The 20,914-nt window shown below is 41.6% G+C and overlaps 1 protein-coding gene across 1 annotated transcript in view; it reads left to right on the plus strand.

The window, feature by feature from the left end:
• Window positions 1-20,914, plus strand: part of NXPH2 (neurexophilin 2) — a 31,864-nt gene that overhangs the window by 7,283 nt on the left and 3,667 nt on the right. The gene's annotated exons all lie outside the window — the stretch shown is intronic.

The following is a 20,914-nucleotide window of genomic DNA, read 5'->3' on the forward strand; positions in this document are numbered from 1 at the left end:
TAGAAAGTTTGATTTCCATAGGAAATGGCCTAAAATAACACTCAAAAGAGAAATGAGCCTAAAAGCCAGAGCAAACCTGCTTTGGACTTTCTGGGTTAGCTGCACTTCAGAGTTCTGGTTGTTATTTTAGAGGCTACAAGACATTTTAATCTTTCCTCAGCTTTGATGAAAACGTGAACTACTGCATAATTCATCCGGTTCAGGTTCCTCTTCAAAATACTCAACTGAAAAAGAAGTAATCGATTTTAGTGGGGCAAGAAAACCCAGACAAATAAAGGATTTTTTGCTCACTTTCTCAGTTTGAGAATAACTAAGTGATCAGGCATTTTTCTACACTTGTGGAAAATTCCAGGTAACGTAAAGATAGCACAGAGATTATCTGTATCTCTTGAATTAAAAACCTGCAGTTTGCATATGGTGCCTGAGATGGGATTCAGAGGTGCACAAAAGGAAGCATATTACCTGATGAGGCACCCCAAAAAGGGAGTGTGCCTTTCAGAAACTTAGAAGCCCTTCCTTTAGCTTCAAGGAATGTTTCCTTTCACTCTCGTCCAGCAGCCTTGTTACACTAAGCTGTTCAGCTTAACACACAGCAGTAGGTAAGGACCAGTGGTGGCAGGGCATGGTAGCTGAATCATTGTAAGAGTTTTTTCCTCTTCTTTGATATTAGTCTAAGGTGTGTGAAAACCACAGTATGGACTGGATCCTTGATGGAAAAAAGCCTGGTCAGAGCCAGTATGTGGATTGGGGGCTGCTTGGTGAGGCATGCTCCAAAGCAACCTTAAGGGAATTCTCATCCTTAAAACATAAGGAGTCATTGTTCTTACAGGGTGGTTTTAAAAATGACAGGTTTAGGACCTAGGCATCCGTTATGGACCTGAAAACTTTTTTGCTGCCTCAAGCTCTCCCTTATCTTTTCTCATTTACTTTAAAAGACAGACAGATGCCAGGAAAAAGTACTCCATATCTTCCTGTAATGCAGGATTGCTGCTGTGGTACATTTCCCAGTATTCTACCTCTGTTTGTTTTAAAAGATCTTGTGACAGCCCCTAGGAAGCTTCACAACTGACGGCACTGTATTTTTTAGTAAGTTTTTTCCTAACATTCTCTACAAAGTTATCTTAATTCCTGCCTGTTCTGCTTAGCTCTTTTCTTTTCTATCACTACTGATGTATTTTGCTTTAGGCTGCATTATTTGCCTGTTCCTAGGGATCTTTTCCTCAAAGAACTACAGTGGTAGCATTGTGAGTCACACTAACTTTTACTTCCCTATTGATCTTTTGTTTACCAATCATGTGGTTTTGAAGTGAGTTGTGTTTTTTTTTCCCTTCCTTCTTCCCTGGTGGCTTTCATAGAGCATCTTAATGTGCAGATATCTGCGGTGCTGACCTAGTCTATGTTAACACAGCTTGTTGGTGTTAAAAGGTGCCATCTGAGCGTGAGGGGTTGTTAGGGAATCTGGCAATTCTGCAAACTAAGAAAATGGGCTGATAGATTCAGTAAGAAGATGTATTCTGAATTCTCTTTACTAACTTTTCTTTTGAGTGAAAACAGTCTGAAAATGGTAAAATTAAATAACTTGTACTTTTATCCCACTGTCTTCTTTCCCGATCTATTGAATAGAATTCTTTTTTCTGTTTCAAACAGTGATGCTTTCATTACCCTATATTCTCATCCATCTCAGGACACTGTGTTTAGGCAGTGTTACTGCGGACATCAGCAGTGAGCCTGTAAGAATGGGACACTGTACACTCTGTGTCTGTTCTGAAGATGTGAGCTACGTGACAGCACTGTGTGCAAGTGAACAGCACAATAGCAAAAGGTAGGAGGAGTACAGTCACTTTGATCAGCTTAGAACTCAGAGAGAATGTTCTCGTTTCCAGCCAGGGTACCATTACCAATCTCCCTAACATTACTTCCATTGCAAGCTCTTCAGGAGTGCCTTCTGCTTCACGGACAAGATTGAACACACATCAGTGCTCAGAGAAAATACAGTGGTGGCTGAAAAGTAACAGCAGGAATTACACATCAACAGATTGCATACCTAAATATTTTGCTCAGTCTCTTAATTTCTGGTTAAAGAAATATGCCACAAGCTCCTAAGGGACACATTTCTTTGCAACCAGCACCAATTCTCATAGCTGTCAATATGTAAAAACAGCTTCTGCTGAAAGATGCTGTAAAAATTCATCAGGTGTGTTGTTGATATACATCTGATAATACTTCAGATTTCCTATTCCTGAAAGAAATGTATCTGTCAAATAGCCCTCTTACCTGGCACCACAATCTGTTTCTCATACAAGTGATCATCTTTAATAGATAAACTTTCTATTAGGAGCTAGACAAGGTGCTATTTTTTTCTTGCTGTAGTCAGAAATAACAATAAACGTGTGGGAGAAATTCATCAATTTTGTTAGAACATCAAGGTGCATGCCTATCTGAAATATAGACTGCATGGAAACACAAATCAGTTCGGAGAAGGCTCCAAGTATAGAATTATTGACCCTGGAGGATAAGACACAGAATAACCTTTCTAGGCTGCGCTTTGTCAATTTTAAGCAGTGTCTGCAAGGTGAGTATCTTAGTATTTTAACAGTCTCTTTCCTCTCAGACTTAACAGTTAATGCATTACAGCTTTTCCTAAATTTTGTTCTTTTCATAAATTACACTACTATAAATATGTATTAAAAGTCTATGCTGCTCTCTAAAGCAGTATAATAAAGTAGTGCAGCTGATTGGTGCAAGTCAGTGAAGCACATACATGTCTCTATTCTTCCAATCTGATTATAATCCCAATCTTAGGACCAATTGGTTGGGTCCTCTCTGCAGCACATCACGGTGTTGGAAGGGATGGGGTCTGCAGTGCTGCATTGCTGTGTAGGATGATAGATGAAGACGGTAGATCACAATGAATCCTTTTTCAGCCTTGTGAAATGCAGTTCTCAAAAGTTAGCTTTTAAGATAAATTCTTCTCTTGTATGGTGTTAATCATGTCTGTACTGGGAGATTTTGAAGTCCATCATTCCCTCCCCCCCCAAAAAAAAAATGGAAAAGCCTAAAAGCTTTGTTTTCTTCAAAATGCTTTTGAGCACTGGCATTAGCCATATATTCAAGAAGTGCACTTCCTTCCAGATGACTTAAATATGAAGCAATCTGTGTCTAGTTTTATGACTGAGGAAGGACAAACATCTCATCCTGTGACACAAAGTGTGTGTATGTGTGTGTATGTGCACAAGGGTCCTTGTCTAAGGCAGCGTCCTTGGAAGTTAGCAGATGAAAACTATCCTTGAAGTCTACCAATAGTCCATATTGTTATTTGTTTCAAAGGATGTGTAAACTCATTTATATACTGCCATACTAAGCCTATAAATGACAAAATCAACTGTGAGTCACCGTGTTTAGAAAATAAAGCTGCTAGGAAAATGTGTTTTTTTAATGGGCCATATCCAGCATTCTGGCACAGGCGTTTCTCTAGTGCAGTCTGAGTGGGAGGATGAGGTGACAACACCTCTTCTGCTGGCCATGCTTACTTAACCTGCTGAAGGAAGCCCGCCCTTCCAGTTTTATTGCATCACTGGAAGCAGACACTATGAATGTGAAGAACATCCATCAGTGTCTGTCAGACTCAAATTTTCATGACTATAGAATTTCAACACGTCCCTCCTTCAAATTCTTCAATTTTGACAGGAACAATCAATGTAGTTTGAGACTAACTTTATAAAGACATTTGGAGCAAAAAACATTGTTTATCCTATTCAGTAATTCTGATTTTTGTTTGTTTGTTTGTTTGTTTATACCATGCTTTATGAAAAACTATCTCAAAACTTTTCGGTAACAATAACAGTTAGGAAAGCTGAAACCTAGAAAATCCCTTTGTGAATACTGTGTCCAGTCTTACAGAAGATTGGGACTCCATTTATTACTGACCTCCAGTACAAGTAAGACCTGCTAGTCACTACTTCTGAGCCCACATACAGACGTTCTCTCATCCCCGGGGCAGCCTACTTACCTAGGCTGTGACATCCCTTGCTACTCAAAGTAGAGGGCATTCCTCTGCTCCCCCTGCACCCACAGATCAAGTCTTCTGATAAATGTTTGACAGTCAGTTTACTCAAGCATGGTAAATTTAGTAAATCCATGGTAAAGCTAACTGGCTATTCCCAGTCATCATCTTCTCCTTCATGTACCCAGATATGACTTTAGAGAGGATTTGCTCCCTGATTTCTCCAGGGGCTGAATGGAGTCTTAGCAGCTGGTAATCCCCCATATTGCCCTTAACCTTCTTTGAAAGCAATAACTACATTTGCTTTTCTCTGCATCAGGGGACCTCTCTCAGTCTCCAAAACCCTTCAAACTTGATAGAGAAAAGCCTTGTAAGAACATCAGCCAGCTTGCTCAGCATGAGCTCACCCATCCAACCTCACAGACTGCATGTGTGCTGAGATTGCTTAGGGGATCCCTGTCTCTGTTCTCTTCTTCTGATAGTAATGATTATGTAGGGAATAGAATCAGCGTTTCAGGGGACTTGGATTACTTGCTCTTAGATGTACAAGAATCAAATTAATCTACTGTGCAGTCTACACTATATCACTCTATATTCAGTGTATCACTGAAACTTGCACCGCTGTTCTTGCTTAGTGGTGGATACTAAATGATCATTGAGCCAAAATTTAAAGAATCTGCTGTGAAGAAACAGTTGCTGCTCATCTTTCTTTTCTCCAGTTGAGCTAGAAGGACGTGATGATCGCACTGCAAGTTTCTCTAGGGAGACCTAGGACTTCCAAGACTTGAATTCAGTCTTCCAATGTTGCTGCAGCAGATAGGCATGCAGAGGTAGAAGCAGACATGCTTCTGAGCAGCAGATATGCTACTTCAGGAGGAGGATGTTCCTGGAAGAAAGAGTATTCTTGTGACTCTGGAGCACCAATCCTGTAAGAACTGCTTCAGTCCTCTCTTTTTCCCCTCTCTGTCCCCGTATAGTTTCAACAGGGTACATCTCTCCCTAAAGTCTTCATCAGCAAAGATTCAACAAAAAAAAACCCCAACATTAGTGTGTGTCAGATACCTTTTGGAGTAGAAACTTATGACCAGCTTGCCTAAAGCACTGATTATTGCATTCTTAGCTGTATTACATGTAACTATACCCACAGGTATAGATATAAGGTCTGCTTAAGGCAGACACAGAAAGGTGATTTGTGGTTCTCCATAAATCTTGTCTTTCTGAAATCAGCTGGTGTATTACAGATAGCAGGCTCAGAGGTAAAACTGCCAGCTGATGCTTTGAGTCAGACTAACAACTTTTGCTGCTGCAAAAATGATTTGCATTTTTAATCACGTTAGTGTCCTACACATTAAGGGCTTTTAGATAAATTATTAAGCTGAGCCATTCTAGATAGATAAATCAACCTCAAAGCAATTATAACACCTGAAAATTGATCAAGTGTAGTGACACTGATGGAAAGGAATTATAGTTAACCACTGTGAAGTTTTCTACCATACGGGAACTTCATTGTCCCCTTAGTTTGTTAGCTGATGCAGTGACAGGCTGCTGAGAGATGACAGATTTAGCGAAGGATTTGGAATCTGAACACCTGTGCAGTGTCATGCATTTAAAAATAGAATGTGACAGCAAAACACATCAACCCTCTAATGTCCAAATGGAAACCACAGGGGTTTTTCCTTCAGCTTTTTTTCCAGAGAGGGAGCTCTCAATCATCCCTGCTCAAGTAAACATATACAGCTAAGGCTGTTTTGTTGAGGTCCAAAATAAAGGGGAACAAACTTTGATGGTAGGCACGGGAGCAGCAAAAAGCACCATTTCTTTCCTCCAAATGTCGTTCTGCCAGCGTTCATCTTTGAGGGGTAAAGGTTATTCCTGGTTCGAGGGAACCTACGTCATTGACAGTATTTGAAGGGATCATCTCCACTTCCCATCTCCTCTAATAGTATCCTTGAAGCCTTAATCAAAACTAAAGCGCATCATCTTGTTCTGCTTTCCTTGCTCTGCCACTAAGCCCAGCACAGCCTCACTCACCCCCAGAGTGCTCAGCTCTGGGAGCAAGGCAGCAAACCTGGCTCATCCCCTTCCTATTGCAGAGGTAACCTTCCAGCATATCTTTTCTTCAGCAAAACAATTATTTCCTGAAGATTGAGTATTTTTCCTAAACATCGGGTACAATAATTCCGACAGGGTATTTTTGCCTTTCTTTTCTGTTGCAATCCTATTAATTGCCTTAAAAAGAGCAATCTCAGCAAAGCCATTTATTTGGTGTTTTGGACATCGGTTCTGTGTGATTGTGTGATGGGGAATTAAATAAGGTCCGTATTTAGCTCATCTGTGCTCTCATTTATGTATGAGATACTTTAAACTGAGATAACAGCTATCACACATGAATGGGCTGCTTCTTGAAATCAGTGATATAAATTAGACTCCCTGTTTAGGAGCATCTGGCACCCTTAGAAACTACTTCATATAATGATAACTCTGTTTATTAAAAAGAATTATGTAACAATATGGTTGATTCATTTCAATGTGATTGGCTTAGCAACTTAATTGGACTACACAGCATACGAGGGCAAAAAAATAATAATAATAATTAGCTCATTCATCTGTGGATGACTGGAAGTGCTGCTTAGCATGCTCAGCTTCTTTAAAGGTGGGCAGCCATTTGATCCTGCAAGGAACTGAACCTTTTCAACACTCACAGAAGCCTCCTCCGCATTTTACGGGACTGCTCAGCACCACACTGATGTTCAGACTCTGAGCCCCAGTCAAAGCCCACAGAAACCAGCAAGAAGTTTCCTTTGAACTCAAAAAGCACTCGATGACTTCGTGCAGATAAAGGAACCTTCCTTGAGAAACAGCAGGACAAAATGTGCCTTGAAGAATAAAGCAGGTTTTCCCCCACTGCGGTCTCTCTTTTCCCTTGAGCTGAAACTCCCACTTTCCAACTCCCAAATGCTATTAACATACCAGAAAATTAGCATGCAGCATCTAAGTTTTCACATTCAGCCCGGTGCTAAGTTTTATTTCCTCTCTTGCCAGGGTGACTACTTACACATGAGAAACATGCTCTCACAACACCGTCTGATTGCTTTATGAGGTTACCACTGCTCAGCTGTGAGAGAGCAGTAATTGTTTTTGTTATCGATGCACCTCTTAGTAATACAAAAATGAGTGAGTTATTTATGTTCAAATTACTTAATATCCAAACAGTATTTTCAGAGTATCATTTGACAGCAATTCAAGTAACTTTCGGGATCCTCCGCTTTATTTTAGTTCCAAATGCATTTTGTTATGTCAGCCAAGAGGCTGCTGTCTCGGGGCCAAATTCCCCTTAAGTGGAATTAATCACATCAGCATAAGTTGTTTCTGTCCTCTAGTTTTACACCAATTTAAATAAAATTAAAGGTTTGGATGTGGATTTCTCTTGTGTTTTTAACTCAAGACGCTCTTAGTCCCAGATGATTATTCTTTTTTCCATTTCTGTAATTGAACGCCAAATTCCCCATCACTCTCCCAGTCCCAAAAAAAAAAACCCACACCAAAACAAGACAGAAACCTAAATTAAAATCAGAGTAAGGATTTGACTTGAGCCATAAAAGAAGAAATAAGGCTGAAATTCCATACTTATCGCACCCTGTTGTACCTAGATACTGCTGCACATCTGGTGTGCGAGATAATGCACTGTTTAGAGAATGTGCTACGAACACAGAAAATTGGAAATGAGTTTCAAGTCTTAACGCTACATTTCTTTACTACTGGGAGCAAGCAAGGCTCTGTTTTTCACTCTTTTTGTAGGCTGCGCGATTTGATTCCCTCTGTCTGCTATATGAATAATGTAAACATGAAGGAAACGAGAAAAGGGATGGTTCTGTAAGAAGTACTTTGTGCAGCACAGCTCAGAAGGCTTTTTAAAAATTCCCAAAACGCATACCAAGGTTTAATTACAATATCAGCCATACAGCAAAAAATAAGAGCTGCTCAGTCGAAGCCGTGTGTGTAGCAATAAATGCACATATTTCTTGTTCGGTCATTTATCATATAATGTAAACAATATGAATATAAATAATTAAAACCAAGGGCATTCTTGGCCTCCTACAACAGAATATCTCAGTACTACCTGATGTTATAATTTGCTCTTGAAATGACCACACACGTCAGTTATTTGCATGAGTCCTGTGGCTACCAGACATGAGAAGTCAGATCTGCACCCAGCATGCTTTTGAGATGCTCCTCAACAACCTGTCACTGGCTGTATCAGCCTTGGCTTCTTAGAGGGAACATTTTCCTCATGCAGCCATACAGAATGCAAGATCTTTAGTGCAGATGTGACCCAGGTGCAGTACATTTGGATCTGGGCTTCAACATACAACAAATCAAACACATCTCTAAACGTAGAACTTCAAACTTTGACTTTTTAGTACCTACATTCTTCCAAACGACCCGCTTTCTCTGTGCTGTGTGTATATGGATGAGCACCCTTTCACTGACAACGTGCAGTGAGGGAATTCCCGTGACACAGTCTTAAAAACATGACTTTACAAGTCTCCCAGCTCAGGTCAATGAACTGCTACATCAAATAATGTTACAAGTCCTGATCTCAGTGACTGGCAATGATGAACCCTTTCGGGAATGGCCAGGAAAGCTGCAGTCCCATCTAGAGAGAACACTAGTGAGCTCTCTTCCTGCCTCCCATCCAGACTGGATTTTCCACAGGTAGTAGGCAAAAGGACAAGGAGAGTTAAAGCAACAAAGTGAAGCATGCTGTTGGCACCTTAGGGAAAAATATCCCTTTCCAAGCATTGGTCAGCAACAAAGCACACATCCAAATGGTTCAGATATTTCGATCCGTTTTCTGCTATCAGAATTTTGGCTGAAATTCAGCCAAGATGTAAGCAGTCAGACACAAGCCACAAACACCTTATCTGCGCTAATGAGTATTGCCCTTTGCTGACTGGAAGGCCATCTGGCAACCTTTTCCTTTCTGAAGCATTATTTGGAAATGCAGACTCCCAGTGTAGCGAAAACACATTTGAGCACTTGTTCTCTGAACACAAGTGACAGCAACCCAGGCATCGCTACAGACTGACAGTCCTGCACTCCTTAGTGTGAGACATGCAGGCAGCAGGGAGCTGCTATGCCTCAGATTGGAGCTGGGAGGTTGTCTGCCTCCACCTCAACCAGGAGGGATGTGGAAAACAGATTTACTTACAAATTCCTGATCCCAAACCCTTTTCGTCTTTCCCTCTGCAGGCAGACAGGACAAAGCAGCCGTTCCTGAAAGTGTTCATCACCACCAGCCAGCACTTCATAGAGATCAAGACTTATAACATTATTTGATGTAGCACAGTTTATTGACCTGAGCACGGAGACTTGGAGATTTGTAAAGTCACGTTTTTATTACTGGTTCAGTCATGCACATACATATTTATAGACTTTAAAAAATCTTTGTAATTGATCAACTAAGGCAGCACATTCAATTTTAATACGAGGGATTACTCGCAGTCCCTGTAGAACCACCTTTTGTATGCAGTAGAAGCTATTTAAAACATTTACAAGAGCTGCTTTTTTGGCTGTCTTATGCTTATTACCATCTTTGGTCTAGGCAGCGGTTACAGTTAGATTTCTTTCCTTCTTTGATCTCCATAATCTATATGAAAAGATGCATTAAAAACAAGAAGTAACACGTGCCTCTGTACTACTACACATCATCAGATGTACCTCGTGCTCATCAGATCTCATCTCATATCCTCCCTGAGCTGTCCTTCCCAGCTCTGGTTTGTTCAGTTTTTGAGCATTAACAAGCAGCGTGAATAATCTCAGTTCCAAACCCATTCATAAATTTTGGTAAGGCTTTGTATACAGATTCAGAATATAATGAGAAAAGCTTTAGTTCATGTTAAACCCTTTTATGCAGGAATTGAACTAAGCAGTGACCTGTAAGGCTTGTTTGTAGTTATGGATTCTGGAAAGCAAATTGGAAGCAAATTCATTATCTGCCCAAGAGATCAAGACTAAGAAAAATCCCCAAAGAAATTTAAACACTGGTTTACAAAAGAGGCACTTGGTTACTATGCATGGTGAAGATCAGGACCAGTGAAGAAAATGGCAAGAGTTTTAACACAGATTCATGGATAATGCAGACATCATCTAAACTTTTTGGAGGGAAGAAAAAAAATGCTGCTGAGTGAAGCCACCAAAGTCAACAGAGCCAAGATTGCTCATTGAATGCTCATCCAAACTGAATTCCTATTCAGGCCTGCTGAGGTTCTGCAGTCAAAGGTTTGGGAAACAGCCTATATAGAAACATCGATTTTTAGAACACAGATACCCACTGAAACATGCATTCTTATTTGCATGATTCATGGTAAAACAGGGAAAACTTTTTAAGGTTATGCATTTTTACAGCCCTTCTTCAAAACACCCTTAGTATGCATATGAAGAAAATGCTTCCTGCTGACTTGTTTCTAGGATTGTACATTTTCTAGTCCATACATTTTAGATGCATGTGCCTTGAAAGCACTAGAGTCCCATCTCCCCCAGCCCTACTCTGCCACTGGGGGTTTTATCTGCCTTTTCTACTTGCTTCACCAATTGCAAGCACCCTGCCAGCATTGTTCTTTCATTCAACCTAGAAATGTTGTTCTGTGTATGCTAATTGAATTACTTCGATTGCATCCTGTGATGAGGCCAAATTAATGTTTGGGGTTACGTGCACAGTAATTTACAGTAAAAGAAAGATTGAAAGCTGTAAAGATGCACCAAATGTATTCCCTTCCTGTTTGATACAGATACACGTGGAGTAAATAGGTTTCAACTTACATTTTTATATGCAAGTGCAGCAGTTTGTATTAGTGCCTGTTGTAGAAGAACATAACATTATATCTGATATAAGATGTCCTTTTGTTTTTTTTTCAGATCCTTTTTGTGCTCTGACAGTTCATGCACAGAGATCCCAGACATTCAGCCCCCTTGTAAATCACCAAGCAGCAACGAGCCACACACACATTCTTCCAGTCAAACTGGGTATCAACCTCAGCTCTTCTCTGTTTTGTGAGCATGAATTGGTTACTTCTGGGCACAGGACAGATGGAAAAACCACTTCTAGTTAAACACCATAAAAAAAAAATTAAAAAAAATCACATGGCAACCTGGCTTTCACATTTGGGCCACACCATTTTTTAAGTATCTCAAAACATCCATTTCCTTTTAGAATTAACTTTTCACGTACTTGCAGTGATCTTGAATGGGAGCAATTCTTTGTTTTCAAAATTAATCTGAAAAGTTGTTAGATTGATCAATAGCTAAAGAAAAAAGCCTAAGGAAAACAGCCTGTTTTAGGAAGGTTGTCATTTAGAAAGGATTTGACCAAGTAATCCTTAACTGTTCCCCAAGTCTTCAAAGTGCAAACAATTTCAGACTGAAGGGAATTCTGTATTTCCTTTTCCTAGGATGGACTGACTAAATTAAAAGGGGTTAACAGTGGCTTTAAACAGGACCTTGTAATGCAAGTTGGTATTTCTATCCCACTGTGTGGAGCGCAGTGGCTGCAGGCAGGGCTGACTGCTGATGGCCAGAGGGCAATATTGTTTCACCTTCAGACTTCAAAAAGAGGCAGCATTGGTCCATGATTTTCTCATCTTTAGGAGAGTAATTCATTTAGGAAACCAGCATGCATGCCTGTGTGTAGGCAGCAGTAAAACATCTGGAAGTGCCCTCGTGCGCTACCTCATGCTAAGTGGTTTCAAAAGGGAAAAGATTTTAATTTAATTTACAGAATCCCCATGGTCTCTCACACACCAGGGCTGTGCCCACAGCCAGGAGTTCAAACCAAAGGCCCCTACAGCCTGAAGACAGCAGCGGATCTGCCACCCAGCATGGCTTAGAGCCTCCTGGCATCCAGGCAGCCCCATCCTGCTGTGAGAAGCCTGGCATCAGGAGAGCAACTGGTTTGCATCCTCTGAACAGGACATTTCCTCCCTAACTTGTCAGAGAGTTAAGTACCCTCTGATAAGAGGCATACAACAGTGAAAGCTGAAATCAAGTTCAGAAAGTTTGATTTTTGGAGCTCTCCCCCCACTATAGTTGTCTCCCATGAAAGGCAGAGTTTGCAAGCACACAGTACCTTGATGGAGCTTGTAAGCAGGAGAGGGACCAACTTAGTATGTGGTCTGATAGTGATAGGACAAGGGGGAATGGCTTTAAACTGAAAGACAGGAGTTTTAGATTAGACATTAGAAAAAATTCTTTACTCAGAGGACAGTGAGGCCCTGCACTGCTGCCCAGAGCTGCGTGTTCCCCAACCCTGGAGGTGCCCAAGGCCAGGCTGGATGGGCCCCAGGCAGCCTGAGCTGCTGGGGGGCAACCAGCCCATGGCAGAGGGTGGAACTGGATAATTTCTAAGGTCCCTTCCAACCCAAGCCATTCTGTGATGGACTCTTTTCATTATCTCCATCACTTCAGTGACAGCTTGTTAGGAAATCCAGCCTGCAGTGAAGCAACAGAAAAATCATATGCCTTATTTAAATAACACTGTTCATTGCCCATTAAAATGTAACTTCTTGCTTTAAAATAGGATTAATTAAAATGTACAAGAATGCAATTCAGTTACATTTTATGCTTCAGCCCAGCGCACGCTTTTCATAACTCATTCCCAAAAGTAATATTCATGGCAGCACAGCGTTCTCAGCCCTGCCATTAAAAGCACAAATGAATATAAAACCTGTTCTATTCAAAAACTTGGCTCCAGTATTGCCATTGTTAGGCTTTTCATAACGTATTACTTTGGCCATTACTGTTTTGCGAGATAATTGTATCTGCAATCTAACTTTTGACTGTATCCAGAGTGGCTGAAAATAGTTTGCTGCAGCACCTTTGTCTTTTAAAGGCCATTTGGGGCTTGTTATTTTAATCCTTGCGCAGCCTGATTTATCACTTCAAACATCTGTCAGCTGCGCTTTGTCTTGAAATTGATAGTGATAGTGTTACTGATTTTTCAACAGCAGCTGTTGGAGGTTCATTAGTTAGGCTCTCAAAGGGAGTAGATAACTGTAATATTTTTCTTTGTTAATCATCTCTTACGCACTGTTATAATACAGGGTTTGAAATCTGCTAGAAATCAGCTTCTCCCTGTTTCTGAGTTGTCGGGAGCATCCTTTTATTCCTTTAATCTGTCTAGATTATTAAAACTCTTCCTCATAATGCAGTAAAACATTTGATTCTGGTACGTGAGTGGCGAGATAGAAAATCACTATTTTCTGCATCATGCTCAGCGTGGAGGAGGTCAGTCAGGTTTCAGAGTTCTCATCCAAAAATAAATCAACTCCAAAGAGGAGATTAAGGGCTGTTCTGTAATTGATTTTTAATTTAAAATTTATAAGGCATACAAAACCTAGGTGACAACTTGAGTAAAATCAGGGTGCTTTCTAGCAGGCACAGCACTTTTCCACTTATGCACTTTCTCCACTACATAAAATAGTCTTACTAGGTGACTATGACTCTTGAAACACTTTCCCACAAGCATCCTTACACACCCACCTCTATCCAGATGCCTTGAAACCTCCTCCTTCAGTGGACTGGAGCATCTGTGGGCTCTCCTGCAGCCAAGAACATAACAGTGCTACTGCTGGTTCAACAACACATAATTACAGTTTGAAATCAGTATCTTAACAAACTGATCTCAACAAAAATAAGTCTCCCAAGCACTAAAGAAATCAGCAGGAGAGAGAACCAAACTGTAAAGCTCAACAGATGACCAATCAGCAAACACTACAGTGGCAAAGGAGCAGTTGGAACAGCCCCATTTTAATTTGGTGTAAGAGGAACCTTTTGTAGGTTTTATTCCTGTCAGCTGTTGAGCAGCATCTGCAGGCGTGGTGGTGGAGATTGGAAGCACCTGGGACACCTCACAGGCTCACCAGGTGAAAGGTGAAAGAGATGCCTTCTAAAAACACCTACATATTGGTTGGGAATCTAAATTCATCCTAAAGCACGTCTCAGTCTTGTAAGCTGATACATGTGTCCAAGGCACCAGAGAAGCTCAAGCATAGAACAGATTGCAAGAGTACAGCTGGGATTTTAAGCAGCTGTGTTTCTCCAGCACCAGTGGTGCTTTCTTCTTAACACTGGCTAGGTCCCTTGGTGCAGTTCACATCAGTTGTGTGGCCAGGCCAGTTCAGAGAGAGGGCTGTGTAGGGGCAAGAGGCTGGCAGCAGCTGCTAGAAGATGCCTGCCTGAAGAAACGTCCCTGGCACACGTGGGGATGGACAGAACAGAGCCCACTGAGGCTGAAACCTGCATGTCTAGGTTACCTTTCATCTTCTCCCTTCCCAGGATTAGAGTCTCTTCTTGAAGAAAGCGTGCTTTGATTTTTGAAGTCAAATTTTCAGCTTTTAGCCATCTAACTTCAGAAGTTCCTCAGAAGCCCCATCTGGCGAGATTATCCCATTAGTATCTCAGAGACTTGATGACCTTTTTGCTTGATTTGCTGAAGGACAGTTCAGCTCTAACACAGTTGAGACCACTGCCAGGTAGGTCAGGTAGCTTAGAATCACACCACAGCATTTCCTTTTTTTGTCCTGGGATCAGCCACATGTTCTTCTTGACCATTTCACATATCTACATATGTATATATCTCAACTAAGATTTGTATATCTTATTGAAACTGAATTAGATATTTGGTACAGCACTGCTTTTCAGATCATTCAGATCATTGATGTTCTACATTGCTATTACTTCTCCACCCTTCAAAAAGAGCTGGATGCCTCCCAAATGCCAAAAACTGCTTAGAAACACCAATATCTATATCTAACCAATGTCAGACAAAACTATGAGCCTTCTTTTAGAATCATAGAATCACAAGATTGGAAAGGACCTACAAGATCATCTAGTCCAACCATCCTTCAATCACAATTACTACCCACTAAACCATATCTCATAGCACCCCATCCAAATGCCTCTTGAACTCCAGATGCCTTTTCCTGCAGATAAATAAGGTACCTTTTTTTTTTTTTTTTTTTTTTAACCTCAAAAACCTCTATTTTAACCTTATGGGGAAAAAAACCCACATAGAACAACGCGAATTCTTCAACAGCAGAATTTGTGCTCATTTGTTGAAAAGAAGCAATTCTCAGAACAAGTTTTCTGTTGTTTCAGCAAAAAAAAGGTACATCAATGCAATACACAGATATCATTTAAAAGCCTGCTGGGCCATTTCTCCAACTGAGGCTGGAGGGAACACTTAAGCTAAAAGTATTGGAAGGCTTGTGAGAAAAAATGGCAAATACTTTCTCCAAATAAATTCTAGGAGAAGGAATTAATTGTAGACTTCAAATTGTAGGCTTCAGATTTTCAATCTTTGCTTCTGCTTCTTCCTCCTTGTAAATTTGTTTCCTTACTGAAGTGCTGTTTTAAGTAAAATATTATTTTTGCTGCCTCACGAAAAGGGGAAATTTTTAAAGTGATTTTTTCTCTGTAAAACACGACACTGAGGCTGGAGTGTCTGTTTTGTTGAAAAATATGCAATGGAATCATAGCCTGAATTGGAAGTGCTCCCAGTACGGCCATTTATTTTAGACTGATATGTTTGTCAGTAGGTTATTTGAATGTTGGCTTATATTCTTATTAAAGACTTCTACCTGTTACCTTCTCCAGCCTTCAGGTGTACGTAGGTATAGAGAGATTTTTTTCTCTCAGATCTTGGGAGGAAAAACAGCAAAGCACATTTAGGTAGTGCTCAGTGAACCAGCTTCATGCAATCCCTGTATTTCTGCAGCGAGATTGAAGAGGGAACTTGCCATATTATAGTGGGGGAAGGTAGCACTGAGTCTGCACATTTGCTTTTATGTTTCCACTGTCTGTTTTCTGCCTTACCTTCTGTGACAGCCTGAAACTCCTGAAGGGCAAACAGCTAAGAAGTTAAGGAATGCTTCGGGCTCGCTGTTACTGCTGTGTCTCCTGCAGGTGTTTTTCTTGGCATCAGTTGACTTTCAGACAACGATATATCAGAAAATCCAAACATTCACAATAAAACGTGGATATATAGTTTGATTCTCCCATTTCTCCTTTCTCTCTGACACTTCACCCAAGGTGCTGGGATATTTGGAGGACGTCACGTCACATCACACCAGCACAGTGCTGCAGTGACCAGCTGCTTTGTAGGATTCAATTCCAAGCAGAAAAGTTAACGGGCTGCACAGTTCGATCATGAAGGCTTGTTTTTTCTGCTGAAGCAATTTGTCAGTTTGGTGTTAACTACAGGAGACAGGGCACAATTGTTAAAGCAATCCAATTATATTCGCTACTGAACAGGAGATTTCTGGCCCTCTTTCCTGAGTGAAAGAAACTAACCATAGCTGCATGAGTCTTTAAAACTTACTACATTGCAACCCCCTGACGTGGCCCTGGGTGTCACAGACAGCAGAGCTCAGTGCTGTCCCTCCACACCATAAGGTGCTGCACCACCATGAGGGTTTGCTCAGTTCCCTTGCTCTGGGCCCAATGAACCCAGAGACCTCAGCTCCTCACACACCTTACCCTCTAGACCTTCCCCACCTTCACAGCCTTCCTCTGGACTCTCTCTAATAGTTTCACGTCCCACTCTGTGCATACACCCAGGGCTGCCCTTTCCCAGGTGCAGCATCTGGTGAAGAAACCCCAGGTGCATTCAGATAAGAAGCCTTGTTTCAGCTTCCCTTGATCTCAAGCGAAGTTGTTCTTGTGCTTTCCTTGCAAAATGGAATCAGAGTAAAATCTTACAGCTGACCAGACGTGAAATGTCTTCAATTCAGTGCAAGCAAATCCTTGTTTCTCAGTGCAGGCTGACCTACACAATCTGTTTCCTCAAGGGAAATATTAAGTTTCCCCACAGATTTTTTGGATAAAAGGGACCAATGATCAAAGTTTTCTAAGCAAAAACCTGTGTATGAGTTTGGACTGCTGAAGGTCTGAGTATCCTGAGAGATTTTTCTGTGTGACAACCCGGGGTGTTAAATCAAAGTTTTCATTCCTAGCAAAAGCTGCAGTGGTAAGAGTCAAACCACAATTGCAGCACTGATGCTTATAATGTCCTGCAAAATAAGGCTGTAGTCCTGCTAAAAGAAGACGTTGTTTAATTCCTAAATTCCTTGAAGCATTCCTGACAGCAGTCACATCTGCTGCCATAAACCCTATCACGGCCTCTGCCTTTGGGAAAAATGCGTTTAATAATCAGCAAAGTTCAAACTCAGCTTGTTGTGATGAATTATTAGAACCCGTCAACATTTTCTTGCAAAAAAAGGCCATAATGGAACACAATTTTATGTTTTTTCCATTTAATTCATGACAGTCTGAGTTTTTATTAATCTTTCTGGGCTCTGGTGTAAGATGCTGAAAAAGCTAATATGAGATCATTGTATCTGGTTAATTCGTGTGCTTTGCAAAATTGATAAGGCCTGTCAAGACATAAATTATTTAAAATTTGATAAATGTGTTGAAATCATTGAATTTTCAAACAGATAAAGCAGAGCTCTTTCTCTTCCTTCTCTCCCCCCTATTCAAAGTGAGGTTTTTGTGAAGCTGCTCAGTGATCCTGCGTTATTGTTGCAGGATGATGCTGAAATTAGCAGGAGGAAGCCGAAGTGGTCAGCATCCTATGTAGCTATGGCAGTGGCATGATTCTGAACCCTTGTGATGCAGCGTCAGGGCTGGGACCAGTGGAGAGCTCAAAGTCTGCTGGAACTCCCCTGGATGAGTTTTCCTCACTGTTGAAACCCAGGACAGGTGATCATTGCTGTGTTCTACCTCCTTCCTACCACCCCTTCCTCTTCCTCTGCAGGATAAATACTGCAACACCAGCCAGTGACCAAGTAGGGACTTGAGCTCTGCTTATCCCAACAGACCTATTTATTTCAGCTAATTGCTGACAGATTTTAAACGATAGCAGGGGGGAAGCTATAGAAATGATTGCTGGTGAGTGATGACCTGGATAAAATCCCCAAGGCATTGAGAAAATTAACTCTTGCATGGCTACTCTTTCATTTAGTGCCTTGCCCACAGAGAAGGGTGTGGGAGCAAATTCCAGATGAAGGAGCGTGAGTCTAACTGTGCAAATACAGAAACACAGCCTTTGCTAACAACAGCATCTCTTCCACATGGGCTGAGTTCCCAAAAATGGTTCATGAGAACATTATTTAATCCCAAGCCTCACTACCATGATCAGAATCATAGAATTATAGAATGGCCTGGGTTGAAAAGGACCACAATGCTCATGTAGTTCCAACTCCCTGCTATGTACAGGGTCACTAACCAGCAGACCAGGCTGCCCAGAGCCACATCCAGCCTGGCCTTGAATGCCTGCAGGGATGGGGCATTCACAACCTCCTTGGGCAACCTGTTCCAGTGTGTCTGTGTGAAAGAAATCATTCTTGGATGAGAAAGGATTGCTCTTCGAAGAGCAATCACAGCTGGTCAGAGAAGCACACAGAAAGGACCAATGGTTTTAAGTGTAAAATATTCACAATGTTATGCTTTGGTTTGAACTGTTCTTGTGTTTAGTGTAACAAAATGTAAGAGCAAGGCGTGTCATGGATTCTGTACGTCTCAATGGGTCCAGATAGTGGCACTTAATGGGAAATATCCATAGTCTAACAGAAATTTTGGGGTAACTGCGTGACATTTTACAGCTTCCATAATACAGAAAATAGATTAAATTATTTCCTCTGCTTGGAAATTGATGGTTTGGAGGGAATGGGAAAATGCAGGTGCAGCAGAGGAGAACTACAGCAATAGCCATCTATTTAAATGTATATACTCACTTCCCTAAGCTAGTATTTTTTTCGAATATCCTACCAGCAATATTTTCCACTATAGAGAAGCATTATTGTGAAATGGGAAGATGCTGAGGAAGCCATTTTTCCAGCATGCGCTGCATTCTTTTAATACAGATATTTTTTTTTATTTCCCGGAAATTGCTAACCAAAGTGAATCAAGTGGGCACGTGCCCAACCTTGCTAATAGCAAAAAGCTGTCATCGAGTGAAGGGTCTTTGCAATGCATAGAAGAAAAGGATGTGTTAAGCGTTCGATTCTGTCACTGCAAGAAGCTTTAGTTAAAATAGAGCAAGTTCTGCACGTGCACAGAAATAAGGTTTTATGTTCAAAAGGTACAAATATTATTCGCATTTCTGAACAATGCACCTTCATTCCTGCTCCAGTACTAAGCACTGAGCAGAAAGTCCTCTTTCCTGCAACTGATTGTGCTGACAGTTCAGCCCCGTTTCTACAACCAAATGAGTGAAACAAGGCAGCAGCAGGGCAGTCAATAAGGCTGCACAAGACTGGAGTCCTACAGTCTGTTTGAGAAAGGAGGAAAAACTGCCCATTTTGAGTAAGGCACAAATTGCAGCCGTGTTCATTTGATGCTGTACGTGCCTTAAACAGGAATAGTGAATAGTGCATCGTCATGATTCAACATCTGAACCATCGTGTGTTCACGTATGATGAAAGCTATTAAATTGCCACCATGTCACCTCAGCTGAAGCAGCTTGTTTGCTGTGAGCATGCCAGCTGCTCATGCACTGCAACACACCCGTAATTAAAAGTGGTTTCGCATGATACCACTCTGCAGTTCCACCGTTTGAAATAATTTTGCCCTAATACCTCACTGATGTGACAAACCGAGCCTGTCTGAGCATGCATCACTGCTTCCCATCCTGCAGCCTCTCTGAACCTCATAGCACATTTTTCTTCTTTTTCTATCAGAGCCTGCTGCAAAAAGCACTTGAGAAAGCAATGCTCTGCTATCTCATTTGGAGTGAGAGCCCCCAGAAGAGGCATACATCGAGCATTACCAGTAGCACATGACTCGGTGCCCTGTAGCTCTCTTTGTAAAAGGAAGGAGAGAAAAGCCAAAGAGCCATAGAGCGGCTTTCAGTAAGCGCTGCAAAAGAAAAGTAGCCCAGGAGGACAAATGTGGTGTTCCTGTGCCCTTGCCAAAGGACAGGCACAGCTGAGCACAGAAACAAGCGGAGTTAGAACCGCCTGTGTGCTGAACAGCTCTGATGCCATGTATTTCTCCTTCAGATTTCCAGCTGCTCCCAGCTCAGTTACTAGCAGTGACACCGACTACAGGTGCCCACATCTTCGCATGGCTATGAGCAGTTCATGCAGGAGGCTGGTTAGCCACGCAGCCATTGAGAAATATTTTATCAGCTCTACCAGGGCCCTGTCTCTGCTGGAATCTGGAAGTGCAGCAGTACAGCTTCTCTTAGAGCTCTCAGGGGCCTCCGTTGGGTTGGGGTGAAGGACAGGTGAGTGTGTGCCTCAGGTCCTGCTGCTCTGAACCCAGCCCTGGCTGTAGCTGGGAGCTCACCCTGGCCAGCTGCTGCAGCTTCACCCAGCTGATTTTGAGCATGTGGACTGGCTTAGAAGTGGCTGAAGATCCATGCATAAACATGACATTGCTTCACTGAGAACTTTCCATCACAGTGACAGCTTCCCTCGGCATCGTTATGACAGCTATTTGTGCTGGTGCAGATAAGCATCTGTCACAGCTTCCATTAGGATCTCCTATTTTCCCGAGTTCATAGCTCAGCCATAAAAAACATTGTGTGGTGGCAGAAACTTGACATACAAGGTCTCAGGCTGAGAGTGAATTGGTGCTGTGGTTGCCCACCGATTAGTGAAAACTGTGTCCCAGTGCTGGCAATACTAGGAGTCTGCCATACAGACCTCTGGCCCTGCAGAAGCAGAGGTGGAATCTCAGCAGCATTTTGCCAGGAGGAAGAGGAGGGAGTATTTCACTCGGGATTGGACCTGGTACAGCACTGTTCTTTCCCTCTTGAGCTTCTTTACATTTTACTCATGCATGTGTTTACGTGCTGGTTAATGATGAAGAAAGCAGCTGAAAATCTTTTCTTTGTACTTGAAAATTCTG

The sequence above is a fragment of the Phasianus colchicus genome, chromosome 7 (assembly GCF_987193195.1).
Source record: "Phasianus colchicus chromosome 7, bPhaCol1.hap1.1, whole genome shotgun sequence".
NCBI classification, from domain to species: Eukaryota; Metazoa; Chordata; class Aves; order Galliformes; family Phasianidae; genus Phasianus; species Phasianus colchicus.